Below are 13697 nucleotides of genomic sequence, written 5' to 3'. Positions count from 1 at the left end.
AAGACCTTTAATAAAAATAGTTCAAACTCACATTTCCAAAGTGATCAACAAAGCATATCAGAGGAAAATAGGCAGTGGCGGAGTCCTCCCAAAAATAGGCAGTGGAGGACTCCGCCACTGCCTATTTTCCTCTGATATGCTTTGTTATTAGTTATACTTTTATGTGTTTGTATTGATTGATTTTTGTTTTTCTTTTCACTGGGATAAACATTTATATAGCTTTCAGTTAATTTCATACACATATTTTCAGATTATCACTTTTGATTCATCATTTGTTCTTTTTTTGGTATACATACCAGTATTATCCCCATTTTTTTGGGGGTCACACTACACTCATTTGCTACACATGTGTGCACATACGTTTGTATATTGTTGTATCACTTTAAGAGTTATACACATAAGTTGGGCGCTTACACTTTTATATTTCTGACCTATTTGACATGTACCTGCTCCCACTTTCACGCTGCTGGATTGCTCTCCCCTGCCTACAACCTCCTTGGGACACGTCGCATATCCCAGGAAGCTGCAGGTCCATTCATAAAGCGCAGCGCGACTCACGCATTGAGGCGCTTATGACCTGTAGACCAGCAAAGAACTGGCCTGGAGTGATGAATCCCTGGACTATTAAGTGTCTGTTTATTAGGTCAGCAGCTACAGTATTTCTAGCTGCTGACTTTAAATTCTTTTACACATTCCTGACGTTCATCCATCTTTAAATTAGAAATATTGGCAAAACTTTTTTTTTCATTTTGGATAGAGTAAGCTGGGGTTATAACCCCAGTTTTGTGTGTGTGTGTGTGTGTATATATATAATCTATATGTGTGTGTATAATATTAATAAATATGTATATGTGTTTTTTTTTGTTAAGTTATCTGTGTCCCATTGGGGAAATTTCCTTTTCTTTAATTCCCATTCCATAGGAAAAACAGGAAATTAGGGAATTCCTGGTTGTCACCGTGACTAATGTTCCCATTGGAAGATTTCCTCTCTATTCCTGTTCTGGAGACCAACCATATTTTGGGATTTTTTGACAGTAACACAGACGGTAGCACAGACAGTAACAAAAATTGGACAGGTGTTCTAATCCTTCTCCACTCTATCCAAATCTAACAAAAAAGTTTCTTATCTTACATCACGGAACACAGAGCCATAGTAGTTACTATGTGGGTTATAGGCCAGCTTGAGGTGATGGACACTGGCACACCCTAATGCCACGTACACACAACTGGACTTTCCGGCAGAAAAGGTCTGACGGAATCATTTCATTGGATATTCCGATTGTGTGTGGTCTTCATCGAACTTATTTTTTCAAAAATTCTGACGGACCTAGCAATAGAACATGTTTTAAATCTTTCCAACGGAATCGATTCCTATTGGGAAACCGTTTGTATGCTATTCCGATGGACCAAAAACGACGCAAGGGCAGCTATTGGCTATTGGCTACTGGCTATTGAACTTCCTTTTTCTAGTCCCGTCATACGTCATTGCGTTCTAAACAAACGGACTTTGGTGTGATCATGTGTAGGCAATTCCATTTCAGTGGAACTCCATCGGAACGACCGTCAGTTTATTCTGACGGAAAAAATGGTCGTGTGTACGTGGCATGAGACAAGAAGTCCACTCCCTATATAACCCCTCCCACTATTGGGAGTACCTCAGTTTTTTCGCCAGTGTCTAAGGTGTTGGTCATGAGTAAAGATGTGCTGTGCTGAGCTCCACTGGAGCAATCTTTGCTGGGGTTAGCTATGCAGCTGGATCCATTCAAAGTGTCTTTTAGGCCGAAATGAATGGTACCCGGGCCTCGTGTGCAAAGCCTGTAAACGCTTCTCTTTTTAGTGGAGTTTCCTAAGAAATTTTTGAATTTTCTTATGTCTCCTTTAAATCAGTAAATGTTGTCATGCCTATGTGTCACCACTGGGGGCTGTATGGAGCATATACCTTCTCATGCTTTGCTCAAAACATCACAATGTGTCCAGAGCAGCAGGCTTCCTTTCTCTCCAGTCAGCAGCAGACCTCTGGTAAGTCTGGGGGGGGGGGGGGGTTTCCATCTCATCAGACACCCCCACGTGTGCTGTATTCTCCCCCTTTTTTGAGGAAGAGAGTTAGGAGAAAAACGAAACCCCCCCCCCCCCCCAGAGTGATCCCATAGGATCAGAAGCCCGCACTCGCACGTGAAAACTCTTTAAAAAAAAAGAGGGAGGGGTCGAAGGAGATGGAGGCTTGGAACTTTGCGCAGCAATGGCATCCTCCAATGTCCAGCGCGGGAATGTGTGTTTTTAAAGCACCATTTTTACTGCTGCAAGCTGACAGAGGGACACCAGAGCAAGAGGGGCATGAAAGAGGTTTGGCGACACAGGCATTCCTTTTGACACATTTACTATTGCATCAGGCTGAGCATTAATAGCAGTGGCTGGGCTGGACTATTGCTCAAGCAGTGGATGAGTTCCTTCTGGTAGTACCTCTGCTTTGTGCATGGTCAGAAGGGGGGGTAAAAACACCTCAAAAAAGGTCTCTAGAAAGAATCTACAGTCAATAGGAAGCCTAAAGCCATCTCAAAAAATATGGCATCCTCCCCTGAGAGTGATATGGCTGGTCAGAGTGAGCCATCAGGGACGTCGGGTGTTGCAGTTGCTTTTAGCACTGCTATATATTACCAAAGATTTTTTTTCCTCAACCATTTTAGGCTTGGAACAAATAATTGATGCCTTAATCGCATCCCAGAGTGGGACTAAACGTAATAGGTCCCCGTCCATTATCCAGGACTCTCAAACTGAGGAACAGGGTGTGAGAGATGACGCCTTTCTCTCAGGGGACCAGGAAGAAGCTGATGACTCCTCTTCTGAAAAGTCTAATAAGGATGGATCGGGTTCACAGGAAAGGTTGTTGGTACAATCTCTCACTGGATTGGTCTGCACCACATTTTTGCTGCCAATATCAGAGTCAGCCGATGAGCCCACTACTTGTTTGGGTTCACTAAAGCCTCCCCAGCCTATTGCCTATTCATGCTTTTCCTATCCATTCATTGCTGAAAAAGCTTATGTATTCTGAGTGGGAGCACCCAGATAAACAGTTTTTTCCTCCAAAAAAGTTTTCAACACTTTATCCTATGGAGGCAGAATTTAATAAGAAATGGGGGATATTGTAGCAATTGACACTGCTATACAGTCTGTGAACAAAAACTTGACTTGTCCTGTAGACAATGTTCAAATGCTGAAGCATCCAACAGATAAGAAGTTGGAATTCCTATTTATTCCTATTTATTTATTTATTTAAGAACAATATTTTTCTGGCAGGTTCAGTGGTTCAGCCTGCGCTGGCAGCGATTGGAGTATGTCAGTCTTTAAAAGACCAGTTTAAAGAGGTGCTCAAGATTATTCCTGATCAGCAGGCCCATGATTTGGCCGGGATATCAGAGGTGTTATGTTGTACAGTAGACACTATGAAAGATTCTAATCTCCAAGCCTCATGGCTTATGCTCGGGCTGGTACATGTGCGTAGAATTCTACGGTTGAAAGATTGGTCAGCCAAAACGCCATGCAAACAGCTCTTGTCTAGTTTTCCATTTCATGGTCAACGGTTGTTTGGAGAAGATCTGGATAAATACATCCAAAGAATTTCTAATGGAGAAAGTTCCCTTTTACCAGTTAAGAAGTTTAAACCATTTTTTCTTTTAACCACTTTCAGACCGGACCATTTTGCTGGTAAATGACCAGAGGTCTTTTTACACTTTGGCACTGCGCTGCTTTAACTGGTAATTGCGCGGTCATGCAATGTTGTACCCAAACAAAATTTGCGTCCTTTTCTTCCCACAAATAGAGCTTTCTTTTGATGGTATTTGATTGCCTCTGCGATTTTTATTTTTTGCGATATAAACGTAAAAAGACCGCAAATTTTGAAAAAAAATGATATTTTCTACTTTTTGTTATTAGAAAGATCCAATAAACTCAATTTTAGTCATACATTTAGGCCAAAATGTATTCAGCCACATGTCTTTGGTAAAAAAAAAAGTCAATAATTGTATATTTATTGGTTTGCGCAAAAGTTGTCACATCTACAAACTAAGGTACGTTTTCTGGAATTTACGCAGCTTTTAGTTTACGACTGCCTATCTCATTTCTTGAGGTGGTAAATTGGCAGGGCAGTACAAAACCCCCCCAAATGACCCCATTTTGGAAAGTAGACCCCCTAAGGAAATTGATAAGAGGCATATTGAGCCCATTGAATATTTTATTTTTTTGCCTCAAGCGATTGAATAATGACAAAAAAAAAATATTTTTTTTTTTTTACACAAAGTTGTCACTAAATGATATATTGCTCACACATGCTATGGGCATATGTGAAATGACACCCCAAAATAAATTCTGCTGCTTCTCCTGAGTACGGGGATACCACATATGTGGGACTTTTTGGGAGCCTAGCCGCGTACGGGGCCCCGAAAACCAAGCACCGCCTTCAGGCTTTCTAAGGGCGTAAATTTTTGAGTTCACTTCTCACTACCTATTACAGTTTTGAAGGCCATAAAATGCCAAGATGGCACAAAACCCCCCACAAATGACCCCATTTTAGAAAGTAGACACCCCAAGCTATTTGCTGAGAGGCATGTTGAGTTCATGGAATATTTTATATTTTGCCACAAGTTGCGGGAAAATTACAAACTTTTTTTTTTTTTTTTTCACAAAGTTGTCACTAAATGATATATTGCTCATGCATGCCATGGGCATATGTGAAATGACACCCCAAAATAAATTCTGCTGCTTCTCCTGAGTACGGGGATACCACATATGTGAGACTTTTTGGGAGCCTAGCCGCGTACGGGGCCCCGAAAACCAAGCACCGCCTTCAGGCTTTCTAAGGGCGTAAATTTTTGAGTTCACTTCTCACTACCTATTACAGTTTTGAAGGCCATAAAATGCCAAGATGGCACAAAACCCCCACAAATGACCCCATTTTAGAAAGTAGACACCCCAAGCTATTTGCTGAGAGGCATGTTGAGTCCATGGAATATTTTATATTTTGCCACAAGTTGCGGGAAAATTACAAACTTTTTTTTTTTTTTTTTTTTTTCACAAAGTTGTCACTAAATGATATATTGCTCACGCATGCCATGGGCATATGTGAAATAACACCCCAAAATAAATTCTGCTGCTTCTCCTGAGTACGGGGATACCACATATGTGGGACTTTTTGGGAGCCTAGCCACGTACGGGGCCCCGAAAACCAAGCACCGCCTTCAGGCTTTCTAAGGGCGTTACAGTTTTGAAGGCCATAAAATGCCAAGATGGCACAAACCCCCCCCAAATGACCCCATTTTGGAAAGTAGACACCCCTAAATTTAGGGGTACACTAGTGAGACTAGGTAATAAATGGCGGGTGCCCTGAAACTATAAAAAAATAACTAACCAACCAGCGTCACCTGTAACAGTTATATGGTGATCACTGGTGAAAGGGTTAACTAGGGGGCAATCAGGGGGCTTTATGCGGTAGTATATGGGGGTCCCTGGCGCTATAAAAAGCTGCGGCGAACCTAAATACCTACCTGCCTAACTAGCGTCACCTGTGACACTAATACAGCGATCAGAAAAACGATCGCTTATTAGGCTGGGTTCACACTGGAGCGATGCGGGAACGCCACGAATGCGCGGCGGGTTCCCGCATCGCATGCCTCCCGGCGGCAGTTCACACTGCCCTATGCGAACTGCTGGGAGTGTCAGTGAAATGTTAATGACACCCCCAGATCAGTTAGCATATCGCAGTGCGATCTGCAAACTTGGATCGCATGGTGTGAACACCCATGCGATCCAATTCTGCTGCGGACCAAAAAAAGGGTCCCGTGCGAGTTTGCGGCGGGTGCGACACGAATTCAGCCATACTATCTGTATAGCTGAACTCGAATCGCACAGAGATCGGATGTGATTTGCACTGCAGTGCGGTGCGAATCACATCCGTTCTCATAAACCGCTGCAATGTGAACCCAGCCTTAGTGACACTGGCGACGGGGGGTGATCACGGGGTTAAACCTTTATTGGGGGGGTTAGGGGGTACCTTAGAACTAAAGGGGGCTAACCCTAACTGCCCTAACAGTTATTAGTCACAAATGACACCCGCCGGGTGATCAGGGGGTTAAACCTTTATTAGGTAATAAATGGCTGGTGCCCTGAAACTATAAAAAAATAACTAGCCAACCAGCGTCACCTGTAACAGTTATATGGTGATCACTGGTGAAAGGGTTAACTAGGGGGCAATCAGGGGGCTTTATGCGGTAGTATATGGGGGTCCCTGGCGCTATACAAAGCTGCGGCGAACCTAAATACCTACCTGCCTAACTAGCGTCACCTGTGACACTAATACGGCGATCAGAAAAATGATCGCTTATTAGGCTGGGTTCACACTGGAGCGATGCGGAAACGCCACGAATCCGCGGCGGGTTCCCGCATCGCATGCCTCCCGGCGGCAGTTCACACTGCCCTATGCGAACTGCTGGGAGTGTCAGTGAAATGTTACTGACACCCCCAGATCAGTTAGCATATCGCAGTGCGATCTGCAAACTCGGATCGCATGGTGTGAACACCCATGCGATCCGATTCTGCTGCGGGCCAAAAAAAGGGTCCCGTGCGAATTTGCGGCGGGTGCGGCGAATGGCTGAACTCGAATCGCACAGAGATCGGATGTGATTTGCACTGCAGTGCGGTGCGAATCACATTCGTTCTCATAAACCGCTGCAATGTGAACCCAGCCTTAGTGACACTGGCGACGGGGGGTGATCACGGGGTTAAACCTTTATTGGGGGGGGGGGTTAGGGGGGTACATTAGAACTAAAGGGGGCTAACCCTAACTGCCCTAACAGTTATTACAGTCACAAATGACACCAATGCAAAAAAAAAAAATGACATTGGTGTCACTGTGACTGGGGGGCAGGGGTAATTGGGGGGGTGATCGGGGGGGTGTGAGTGTGCCTGGCATGTTCTACTGTGTGTGTAGAGTGTTGGTGCAACTCACCGATCCGCTCTCCTCCGTGTCGGAACGAAAAATACCGACACGGAGGAGAGAATACATCACTTCCTCTCCTGTGTTTACATTACAGGAGAGGAAGTGATGTCACGGGGGATTTCTATTCGTCGGGAGCGATCGCGAGGGGGTGGCCATGAATGAATGGCCGCCCCCTCGTCCCGGATCGCTCCCGGACGAAAACCGACCGCCGCAGGCACCGGGCCCCCGACCCGCGGGAAGGCAGGGACGTACAGGTACGCCCATATGCCTGCCCGTGCCATGCTGTCGACGTACATCGTCGTGCGGCGGTCGGCAACTGGTTAAACAAGCTTCTTCTCCAGTGCCGGGGCATCTGCCAACCCCAGGGTAAAATGAGGTCCTGGGGGAGGAAACCCACTAAACAAAATACTTAAACCTCCTTATGAAGGGGTGCCCCTGCTCACTCCAGTGGGGGGAAGACTTCTGCAGTTCTCGAGGATCTAGCAGGAACAGTGTTGAGACAAATGGGTGGCTTCCTCAATATCTCTAGGGTACAGACTAGAGTTCCAAGAGTTCCCGTCTCCTCATTTTCTCAGATCAAACGTTCCCAGAGACCCAGAAAAAAAAGGAGTCTCTCTTTCTGGCTTTGGATCATCTCTTGTCTCAAAAAGTGATATCGGTGATCCCCATGGAAGAGCGAGGGTTAGTGTTTTATACAAACCTTTTTACGGTACCAAAACTAAACAGGAATGTCAGACTCATTTTAGATCTCAAAGATCTAAACCGGTTTTTGAATATCTGCTCTTTTCTCATGGAGTCAATCCGATCAGTGGTTTCCATTCTACAAGGTGGAGAACTGCTAGTGTCAGTCGACATCCAGGATGCTTATCTACATGTACTTATTTTCCCCACTCACCAAAAATATCTACGCTTTGAGATAGAAAATCTTCATTTTCAGTTTGTAGCTCTGCCTTTCAGTCTAGCTACTGCACCTTGAGTGTTTACAAAGGTTCTGGCTCCCCCTTTAGCCAGATTAAGGGCTCAGGGTATAATGATTATAGCTTATTTAGACTATCTGCTCTCGATAAATCAGTCGGTAGCCCGCTTAAACCAGAGTTTGGTCACCACAGTTGGCTACCTGGAATACCTAGGTTGGATTCTCAACCCTAGAGAAATCCTCCTTAAAACCATCAAGGTGATTGCAGTACTTGGGCCTGATCATAGATACAGCTCAGAAGAGGGTGTTTTTGCCCCAGGCAAAGATCAATTCCATAAGGGAACTGATTTAGATGGTCAAAGCAAAGAAGAATTCTTCTATTCGACTTTGCATGAGATTGTTGGGAAATATGGTAGCTTCATTCGAGGCCGTTCCTTATGCACGGTTTCATTCCAGACTGCTGCAAAATAGTACCCTGTCAACTTGGAACAAGAAGGTCCAAGCTCTAGACTTCCAAATGCGTTTATCCCTCAAAGTGCGTCAAAGCCTCAGTTGGTGCTTGATATCCAAGAATCTTCAGAAAGGAAAGTCCTTCCTACCAGTTACCTGGAAGGTGGTGACAACAGATGCCAGCCTTCTGGGCTGGGGAGCAGTCCTTGAAGAAGCATCTGTCCAAGGAAAATGGTCAAAAACAGAAATGACCTTGCCCATCAATATTCTAGAGATTCGGGCAGCACACCTGGCCCTGAAGGCCTGGACGCTCAGATTACCGAATCGTCCTGTCAGACTGGATCCTGACAGGACGATAATGCCACAACTGTGGCCTATACCAATCACCAAGGGGGCACGAGAAGTCGTGTGGCTCAGAGAAAGTTAAATCATATCCTATCCTGGGCAGAAGACAACATTCTTTGCCTATCGGCAGTCTTCTCAATTCTCCGGGAATAGAGAATTGGCAAGCGGACTACTTGAGTCTCCAACAGTTGTTCCCAGGAGAATGGTCTATTCGCCCTGACATCTTTCTGTTAATATGTCAAAAATGGAGAATTCCGGACGTGGATCTGTTTGTGTCCATGTTCAACAAAAAGATTGACAACTTTGTGTCAAGGACAAAGGATCTGCGGGCATGCGGAAAAGATGCCTTGGTTTTTCTGTGGAATCAGTTTTCACTGATCAATGCATTCCCTCCTGTTCTGCTTCCACCCCCTTATTCGCAGGATCAAGCAGGAAGGGAAGGAGGCGATTCTTGTGGCCCAGGAGATCTTGGTATACAGAGATTGTAAAGATGGCGGTAGGGGACCCATGGATCCTACTGCCACGGCCAGACCTTCTCTCACAAGGTCCAGTATTCCATCCTACCTTACAAATGCTAAATTTAATGGTTTGACTATTGAGATCCACATTCTGAAAGACAGTGGGCTGTCAGGTTCAGTAGTTTCTACTTTGGTTAATGCTAGGAAGCCGGCCTCCAGAGTCCTATATGATAGATTCTGGAAGGCATATGTCTCCTGGTGTGAATCCAGGGGTTGGCACCCCAGGAAATATGTCATAGGTAGGATCCTTGAATTTCTACAGATAGGATTAGAAAAGCAGCACTATCAAAGGCCCGGTGTCTGCCTTATCAGTGTTTTTTACAACGACCTCTTGCTTCAAACTCTCTGGTTCATAGTTTTATTCAGGGGGTAACGCATATTAATCCTCCAGTTAGGTCACCCCTGAACCCTTGGGACTTGAATTTAGTCCTGTTGGCATTATAGGAAACAGCCTTTTGAGCCGATACAAGATATTCCCTTGGTCCTTTTAACAAGGAAATAATTTTTTTTTGGTTGCCATATCTTCTGCAAGAAGAATATCAGAGTTTGCTGCTCTTTCTTGTAAAGAGCCATATATGATTATTTATAACGATAAGGTTGTATTGCGTTCTGATCCTAATTTCCTACCGAGGGTAGTGTCAGGTTTTCATTTAAACCAGGATATTGTTCTGTCTTCATTTTTATCAGAACCTCGTTCTGCGGAAGAAAGGTCATTACATTCTCTTGATGTGGTGAGAGCAGTCAAGGTCTATTTGAAGGTGACCGCTCAGATTCGTAAAACAGTTTTTTTTTTGTTGCCAGAAGGTCCTACGAGAGGACAGGCAGCATCGAAATCTACTATTTCTAAATAGATTTGTCAAGTGATTGTTCAAACTTATGGTTTAAAGAGGAAAATTCCACCTTTTTCATATTAAAGCGACTCCACCACTGTTAGTGCTTCCTGGGCAGTGCATCACCAAACCTCCATGGCTTAAATCTGCAAGGTCGCAACTTGGTCTTCAGTCCATACATTTACAAGGTTCTATCAAATAGATGTAGAAGGTCATGAGGATATCGTCTTTGGGCGCAGTGTACTGCAGGCTGCAGTATAATTCCTCTAGTCTCTTAGTGCCCTACTTTTTTGTGTCTCCCTCTCTTCAGTTGGCATTGCTATAGGATATCCCACATAGTAACTACTATGGCTGTATCCCGTGATGTACAATAAGAATATAAGATATTTAAAACGGCTTACCTGTAAAATCCTATTCTTTTAAGTACATCACGGGACACAGAGGTCCCTCCCTTATTTTTTGGTGTACACGTGCTTTGCTTTGCTACAAAACTGAGCTACTCCCAGTAGTGGGAGGGGTTATATAGGGAGTGAACTTCTTGTCTTAAGGTGTGCCAGTGTCCATCACCTGAATGTGTCCTATAACCCACATAGTAACTACAATGGCTCTGTGTCCCATGATGTACAGGATTTTACAGGTAAGCTGTTTTAAAACTCCTATTTTTACCTTTTTTAGTTCTACTTTAAAATGTTAATAAACCTAGGACCCCGCATTCACTATATCTAGTCTCTCACAGTACACAGAACATAGAAATGCAATTATTTTAGTAAATATAAACTGCTAAATACCTTTTCTCATCAGTAGTATGTAGCAATCTTGCAACTTCTATCATTGTTCCGGCCAAGCACTGGTTAAAGCTTGTAAGAGGAGTTTTCATTCTACTCTGACTGGCCTATGAGACTACTGCATGACCCCTGACCCTCTACCTGGACAGTGCTGATTGGCCCTGTGCCAGTCACGTGCACCCTCCCAAGAGAAAAAAAAAATCTTTAGTAATACACACCAAACTTGGCATGTGCAGAGTGCCTCCAAGGCTCTGTTCTATCAGGAGATGGATTGGGGACTGGAGGATCAGAGAAGACAGGATTAACAACTTAAGCCCTGGACCATTTTGCTTGGCAAAGACCAGAGCACTTTTTGCAATTCGGCACTCCATCGCTTTAAATGACAATTGCGTGATCGTGCGACGTGGCTCCCAAACAACATTTTCCCCCACACAAATAGAGCTTTCTTTTGGTGGTATTTGATCACCTTTGCGGTTTTTATTTTTTGCGCTATAAGCAAAAAAGCGCGTCAATTTATATTTATAATAATAAATATCCCCCAAAAATATATAAAAAAACCTTTTTTTTGCTCTTTACGATGTAATCAGCTGTGTCTAATCACAGCTGATCACAGTGTAAGCAGGATTTTCCAGTTATCGCATGAGGAGGGCAGAGCCGGTAAGCGGCAATCCGCACAGGGGACATTTACACTTATAATCACACTGTCAGTGCCCATCAGTGATGCCTGTCAGTGCCGCCTCATCAGCACACAGAAAAATTACCTATTTACAAATTTCATAATGAAATCTAAGAACTTTTTTTTAAATGTTTGGCCTTTTTTCATTGTTTAGCAAAATATAACAAGTGGTGATAAACCACCAAGCGAAAGCCTGATCTTTCTCAAAATATTATGAAAATTTCGTTTGGGTACAGTGTTGCATGACTGCGCAATCGTCATTCAAAGTGTGACAGAGCTGAAAGCTGAAAATTGGCCTGGGCAGGAAGTGGATGAAAGTGCCTGGTAGGTAAGTGGTTAAGCTAAGCGCTGAAAAACAGATTTTCCAAGAACCTGTAAAAATCTTTAAAGCAGTCCCTGTGAAATTCATGGATTCCAGGCCCATGATTGGTTTTGACCTGTAATCAAGCTACTACTAAGCCCTACTGATGTTATTACACAGTCCACTGCCAGAGTCTTTACTAGCCAGTGAGGTTCTAGCATTGGATTGTACATGAGAAGGGAATGTGGGACTTTAAATGAGGCAATTGACTTGTGGAGGTAGAGTATTTAGTAAACATTTTTTATTTGTAACACTAGTAAAAAAGTATTTTCATATATACATACATGCACACATGGTATAAACATAATGGCATATATAATAGCATTGGATTGTTGGATGAGGGTGGTGTAGTGGCCAGGACTAGTGTTCTATGAACAGATTTTATGCCCAGTTTACAGTTTGGACCTGAAACTCGGTGACTGATTAGAAGATTACAGACAGGGCTCAAGTCCTATGGGAACGGAGTTCCTGTACTTTTTCCACAACAGGAACTCAGTTCCCATTAGCAGCAGTGTCCTGCAAGACTTTGAAGTATGCGAGCTGTGTGGCAGGTGCTACACTAGCTGCTGCCGACACAGCTCGCAATAATAAGTGCCGCACACCTGACCCTTCAGGCGTTGCCAGTAAGGGGCCCCATGACAGCTTACGCTTCGATCTACCTGTCAATCACAGCTAGCTGACGAGTAGATCAGGTCTAGGTCTAGCTGACGGGTAGATCAGCTATTCTTCTCACAGGACATGCAGGGAGAGAGGTGAGCTGAGGGAGGAACATCAGTTTGGGGTGGTAAGCTGAGCACAGTACCTGGCAAAGTTTAATGTCAGGAGGGAAGTTTATGTGGAAATATGTGAAGGGTTGGAATAGCAGCGAGTGTGTGTTGGAGCCCTGCGGAGTTTGCAGCCCCCCAAGCTAATATACATCTCCTAAGCATTCTGTCCAGATAATGTGCAGTTAATTTATGACCTATCCGTTTAACCCTGTGTAATCCAAATGCTGTTCAATGAAAAGTGTAAACTCGCCACATAAACAGTCTATATACAAAATAAAATTCCCCAATAAAGATCAGAACATGATGTTCACATTTGAATGGAAGCACAATTTAATAAATGCTGATTATTCAGAGAATTACCGTATTTATGTTTATTGAGGATTGTTTTTTTTATGTACTAACAGTTAAGCTTCATACACACAATACGAAAATTGGATGAAAAATACCACTTTTGAAGCATTTGTGCATATGAGCGTATCATTTTTTTATTTTTTTTGGTGGGGGAGTGGATCTTGGGTGGGGGTTTCCACACTTTTTTCCCCAGGACTTGATCCCTGATTACAGATGCCTTCACTTTCAATAGATTTTATTTTTAAAGATTTTTACAGGAAACCAAGTCGCAGAGGTTCATATATAATGTACAATCTGTACACAACTGTCATACAATAGAAATTGTCAATACAGTGTATAAGTACATAGTCTGTATATGACATGAATAAGCATAAGACATGCAAGCCCATGATGCAGAAAATAGATGTGTAAGGGAATGGAGTTATGAAAAGTATAAGGAAATGTAGACGGAAGCGTTAATCATAGACAGGAAAAACACCCAAGTCCTCATCAAAGCAATGTAAAGTATAGAAGGGAAAGTTCAATGAATAGAAATAGAGGGTGAGAGAAGGAAGATTATCAGAAAGAATGAGACACAAAAGACACCAGGGCCTTCCATGTGGTGTGAATTGTGTAAGTTGCTTCATCCAAGCCCTTACAATGGTTTGTTTGGCTTGGCTAATACCACATCTGTAGCTAAAGTAAATTGAGGCTTGGTGAGGAAGTAAGGT

Source organism: Lithobates pipiens, unplaced genomic scaffold (genome assembly GCF_037356315.1).
Source record: "Lithobates pipiens isolate NorthernLeopardFrog02 unplaced genomic scaffold, aLitPip1_a1.2 Scaffold_23, whole genome shotgun sequence".
Taxonomy (NCBI): Eukaryota; Metazoa; Chordata; class Amphibia; order Anura; family Ranidae; genus Lithobates; species Lithobates pipiens.
This window is presented reverse-complemented; position numbering follows the sequence as displayed.